The 6,297-nt window shown below is 34.1% G+C and overlaps 1 non-coding gene across 1 annotated transcript; it reads right to left on the bottom strand.

Moving 5' to 3' along the window:
• Positions 1-5,193: 5,193 nt before the first annotated feature.
• On the bottom strand, positions 5,194-5,312 carry LOC112470631. Its single transcript, XR_003043033.1, has one exon. It is a non-coding gene; the product is annotated as a 5S ribosomal RNA (ribosomal RNA).
• Positions 5,313-6,297: the final 985 nt, after the last annotated feature.

Raw genomic sequence — 6,297 nt, 5'->3', positions numbered from 1 at the left:
CTGGAATTTAGTCCACCACACAGATTTATAGCCTTGCTTATGCTCTAATATCCATTAAAGTGAGAAGTTTGCAAACATAAAAAGGTTCATGCAATCCTAGAAGCATTGTTTGCTGGAGAGTAATATTCCCCAAAAGTACAGGTGAACAGCTTACTGTTAATCTAATTGAACATTACCACACTGGGTTGAATTTTAGGTCCCCAGTGCTGTTCAGTAACAAAATGGAATTGGGGAAATTCTCAATTCTGGTATAATAGCAAATATGACAAGATTATTAACACTTTATGAAAATAAAAGAAGGAATTTGGAAGTTTTCTTTATAAATTAGAGATATATATAAATAATTTTAACAGAAAAGTGTGAAGGCATCATTAATATATGCTCTGAAATTAAAATACGCTCTAGCATAATAGAATAAATAATGATTTAGACATAAGCATCAATGCATGTGAGATGACAGTAGAACACAAGTTAAAGATACTGATAAATCAATAGTGGATTTGTCTTGTTCCTTTTTATAATAATAGAATATGATATTCTCCTAAAAGAAGAGTGGACTATAAGAGCTTGGTAGAACACATATTTTATTGAGCATGAGACAGTGCTTTGCTAAATTATCCAATTGAATTATGATATAGTAAATTATGGAGACCTAGAAAATATTTAAAGGAAAGACAAAAGACCTGAGGTTATTTATTCAATAGAAAAGATGCCTGAGAATTTATTTATATCATAGAGCATTGAATAAGCATTATCCACCTTCCACAGGGCAGGATGTGATTTTTTAATGTCATAAATTGCAATTTGAGCATCTAGAAGAAAAAGAGATTTCTTGATAATAGAAATGACTAAACTCTTGAATAAGTTATTGAAAAAAGTTTCGTGACCCTACAAAATCTATGGGTCAATAACAAATGAGAATTTCTGCCTATTGTGAGCTAGTTTGATGCTTAGGTGATTTAAGTATTGGACCAGAGCACATCTAGAGGTTTTAGCCAAGTCTTACATGCCATAAACATCTTTACTTAATTCCTTTACTTAATGCCTTTGGTGTGCTGCTCCTTTTCTTGTACATGCTCTCCTTAGGTGATCTCATCCTATCTCTTGGTTTTTGATCACAACTCATATGTAATTGCTGACTCCAAGTCTATCTCTCCTCTTAGCTTCAGACTCACAGATACAAATACTTGATGAACACACTCACTCACATATTCACCGGCACCTCAAAATCTGTACCCTTCCCAAATAAATGCTTCTACACAGGTGTTTATAACAGCACTATTTACAATAGCAAAAAGATGGAAAGAACCCAAATACCCATTAATGGCTGAAGAGATACACAAATTGTGGTATACACATACAATGGACTATTATTCAGCCATAAAAAAGATTGAAGTACTAAAACATGTCATGGTGCGGATGGACCTCAAAAATATGCTTAGTGAAAGAAACTAGATAAAAAAGGTCACATGTTATATAATTCAATTTATATGAAATATCCAGAATTGGCAAATCCTTAGAAATACAAAGCAGAAATACAATACAATAGAAATATAATACAAATGTTGTTGCCAGGGGAGATGGGAGCAGAGAGTAATTGTTTAATGGGTAATTTTCTGAATTAATTTCAATGTAGCATTCAATATTTATTATATAAGTAAGTAAGTAGAGTGAGTAAAAGAGTAAATAATAAGAATGTATTCATTTGAACTTTCTATATACATTTTTATGGTACTCAGACTCCAAGATGAATTTTAATGCTCCCTACTCCCCGTATTCACATTCCTGTATAATCAGTCCCTTGCCACATTGTAAGTAATAGAATATGGCAGAATTTACAGTATGTAACTTCTGAAATTAAGTTATAAAAGATAGTGCAGCTTGTTTTTGTTGAGCTCGCCCCGCCCCCTGCTTTCTCTTTCTCTTTCTCATTACATGTATAATGTCATGAGCAGTACTATAGAGAGGTTCGTATGGAGAGGAACTGAGAACGCCAACTAACAGCCACATAAATGAGCTTGGACGTGAATTCTCCAGCCCTAGTCAAACCTTCAGGTAACTACAGTCCCAGCTGACAGTAAATCTCATGAGGCACCATGAGCAAAATCATTGAACTAAGCCATACCCAAATTCGTGACCCTCAGAAACCATATGAGATAATGTTTATTGTTTAAGTTGCTAACTTTGGGGTAATTTGTTAAGCAGCAATAGATAATTAATAAAATAATTAAAACTCAACAGTAATCATGACAATTATTTGGTACTTGGATCAACAAAATATTTTCTCAGAAAGAGTATTTTTATCACTAACGTTGTTTAGTGATAAAAAGGATGCATAGTGGTAATATAAAAAAATACTAACTTTTAGTTAGCTTTCTTATTATTTTTAAATTCTCAACAGATAATTCACCCCCTTATTTTCTGCACCCAGAATGACCTGTTCCCGTTGCTCTTATATATCTTGGCTCTAGCTTAACCCATTGTCATCTCTTCCCTGGAATAACTGGTGTTTTTTATTCTAGTCTTCCCTAACTTTACTGAATCTATCTACCATACTGAGGACACTCTTATCTTTCTAATTATAAAATCTGACCTTGTAACTCAGATCGCAAATCGGATTGCATAAAACCCCTTAATAACTCCCTTGTGCCTACAGAATAAAGCCCAGGTGATTTTCAAGTTTCTTCATGTTGCCTATGCAGAAAATATTGAAAATTTTCACTTATTGCAGAGGAGTATTCTAATAAGGTTTTCATGATCTGGCCCCTACTTAAGCTTTCCAGCCTCAATCCCTGCTCACCTGAGCATGTACTTGAAGTTGTAAGTCATGATGAAAGATGGGTAGTTCTCCAATCATACACATATTCTTTTGCACATTCTGATCTTTTGCTTGGAATTCTCCAATTCTCCTCTAACTCTACTGCTATTCTATTTCAATTGTAGCCTTATTTACTTGGCCAATTTTGTTTTTCAGTAACTATAGCTAAAAATTATCTCTTCTTAGAGAAGTTTCATTGGACTTCCTCAGTCCAAATGAAGTGCTTTTCTTATCCAGCTCGCCATACATTATAGCAGTTATATGTTTACATGTCTGTTTACTCTGCCAGACCACTCAAGGATAGGAACTATATTCAATTCATCTTTAGTGTCCTATTGATTAACAGTGTCAGGCCACCCAGAAGTCATGTACTAAACGATGGAATAAATAAAAAGTGAAAATTAAAGCAACAACAACAACACAACTATCCATTATCACAACATCCTAACTCACACTATTATAATTTTTACTGAAGTATTTCTATAGTTTTCTGTATGATAATTTTATATAAATAATCAATTTCAATTCATAGCATTACCACAGTTTAGTATTCTACATTTATTTTTTTGCTTTGGATAGCTTCTATTGCTATCTGTTCAAGTTCACTAATCATTTCTTCTGATTAAGTTGTTAATCTTTGCAAGCATACTTTTCATCTCAGACATTGTTTTTTATAAATAAGTAGAGATCACAACTGCAAGTTAAATATACAGCATAGTATGGTTGTCAGCTAAAATGTGCCCCTTCATGCTATAATACATAAATCATCATTTTCTTCCTCTCTCCCTCCCACCCTTTCATCCCTCCCTTTTTCCTTCTTTTTTCATCACCCCATTAAAAAGAAATCTATCTGCATAAGTTCCTTTCAGGTTTGCTGGCAACTTAGGTCATCACGATAGTGTTTCTAGTGGTGATGTTGGTCGCCCCAGTGGTGGAAGATGTGGTGTGGGTGATAGTAGGGATAGGGGAAGGAATAAGGAGGAGAGAAAGGCAAAGATGAAGGAGGAAAATATATGAGAGAAAGAAATGGATGAAAGAGACAAAAAAAAAAAAAGAAGTAAATAAATCTTAAAGGAAATGTAAACTAGGTAGGAGGGTAATACTGAACATTACTAAAAAATAGGGCCTTTAGCATCAGAAATCCTGGGGTTTTGCCCTAGATTTTTAACTGTTTGTAAAGAACTATCTCAGGCCAAATATCGTATATCCCGAGCCTTGTTTTTTTCACATATAATATTTTTATAGTGTTTACTCTTATACCAAGCCCTATTTTAAATATCTTATGTATATTAATTCATTTAACTTTTCAACAGCCTCATTTTACACTTCTCCAGATAGGGAGTAGAACTGCCAGCTTTAAACCTAGGCAATCTCACTCCGGAGTCTCTGCTCTTCATAACAATATCTACCTGAAAGGATTTCAGCAAGAATCAAAAGACGTAACTTCTGTGAGAATATTTGCCAACTAAAAAGTAATTATGATGTAAAAACAATTCTTGAAGTTAATTGTGATGGCAACAAGGGTGATAAAGCCCAGACAAGACTAAGGGAAGTCTTAACAAAAACAAAGTAGTGCTGAGAATTCCACTACAATTTAGATTTGGAAAATTTGAGAGTGCTAAAGAAGCTAAAGATGATGCTTCCTGTATGTGTTCTTTCTTTTTCTCCCAGCATTTTAATTCCACAGCAGCATTAATTAATAAAATTGCCAATGCTTTTCATTGTAGGTATGATAATCTCGTTAATAATCTATAATGCTACAGAGCCCATACCTTGGTGGGTAAAAATTGATAAAATTTATAGTCTTGGGTTTTTATTTTTATTGAATATTTCTATTTATCTAGAAGTATATGTTATATTTTTTCATTTGAGTACTACACGGAAGAGTATATATATGTGCACGCTTATACATATATAATACATGCACACACTGTTTGCTTAAATGTCAGCTTTTAGAACATTGTTCCATCTCATTTTTAAATACTTTTAAAAAAAGTCTCTAAGATCTAAGAATTGAAAATGCTAGGTAGTTACCTCTAAAGTTGTTTTTTTGAAAGAAGTGGGGAAAGGCAAAAATTCTGTCTCTTCTGATACCTCTTTAGAAGTTTTCTTATTGGTGACACACTGGAGACATCCTCTAATGAAGAGAGAGCCTTAAGATATTTGAAGCCCAGGCACTTTTTCTTGACTTCTTCTGTCTATGAAATCATGAAATTATAGCCTCCCTACACATCTAATACATATTGCTGCTTTGGTCAAGTTATTTTAAAAAGTGAAATTATGGTTGAAAAAAATAACTCTCAGTAGACACATGTTTAATAACATGATTTTTGTTTATTCTCTTTATTATTATTATTATTATTATTTATTATTTATGCCCACAGCACCTGGTCTTCCTGGGCGGTCTCCCATCCAAGTACTAATCAGGCCCGACTCTGCTTAGCTTCTGAGATCAGATGGGATCAGGCTTGTTCAGGGTGGCATGGCCGTAGACCATTGTTTACTCTATTAAAACATATTTTTAAAAATCATACCATTAATAATTTTTATCAAAAGCATTTTAAAAACCTGAAAACAAAGGTACAATAATTAAAATCTATTTTAGGAAATATTGTCCTCCACAAAATCCAATTTCTAACGAAAAGCAGCTTCAGAATTGCTAGCCTCAAATAGGAAAAAAATTAGTAAAATGAAAAAAATTTTCTCCTTCCCATCTGCCTACTCCTGTCACTTTTGATAATTTTGTTATTTAGAGCTTTGATGCCATCAAAGGTTATAAAAACACTTATCAACAACCTTTTTACAAATACATTTGTAAGACTGGCTAATGAGTACAAATAAAGGAACCATGGTTCCTTGAAGGATAGGGTCTATGTCTTCATTTGCTTCTAGAGGCCATCGACAAAGAGTCCCTTGCATACTGATGGTGCTTACTAAATGCTTACTGGATGAATTATGTGGTTACTAAATTATTTCATTTGTCCCTTTGTGAAGAAGTGAAAGCTGCTTTACGGACCACTCATCCCAAGGACAGCTGATCGAGGGAATGTACATCCTTCATGGGCAACTGAGTCTTTAGTTCCACCATATTCTCAGGAAGCAGCATCCAACTCCATGCATTATCTGCTAAATTTAGGACACAGTAGTCCACCACCATCAACATTATTAAATATTCACTGTAATTGAGTTTCTCAACTGTGCCCAACTTGAGTCTTCATATTTACCAAAACAAGGAGTAGATGGGTGGATGGTCATTACACAGCCACTCTTACAAATCACAAAGTCACTAAATTCTAAATCGGAAGGGACCTTTGAGCACTTAAACACCATTTACTGCCACGAATTCTGGGGGATGTCTAATTCTGACACTTTTTTATGTGCCTCCAATGAATTTGCACACTAATTCGATAACTGGCGTTCGGAGAGAGGTTCAAACTGTGTGTCATGGGAGGGGCATTTGAGCCAACCTTAGTTGACGG

This window comes from Pteropus alecto, unplaced genomic scaffold (assembly GCF_000325575.1).
Source record: "Pteropus alecto unplaced genomic scaffold, ASM32557v1 scaffold3, whole genome shotgun sequence".
In the NCBI taxonomy this organism is placed as follows: domain Eukaryota; kingdom Metazoa; phylum Chordata; class Mammalia; order Chiroptera; family Pteropodidae; genus Pteropus; species Pteropus alecto.
Note: the sequence above shows the minus strand (reverse complement) of the source record. Positions and strands in the feature narration are given on the sequence as shown.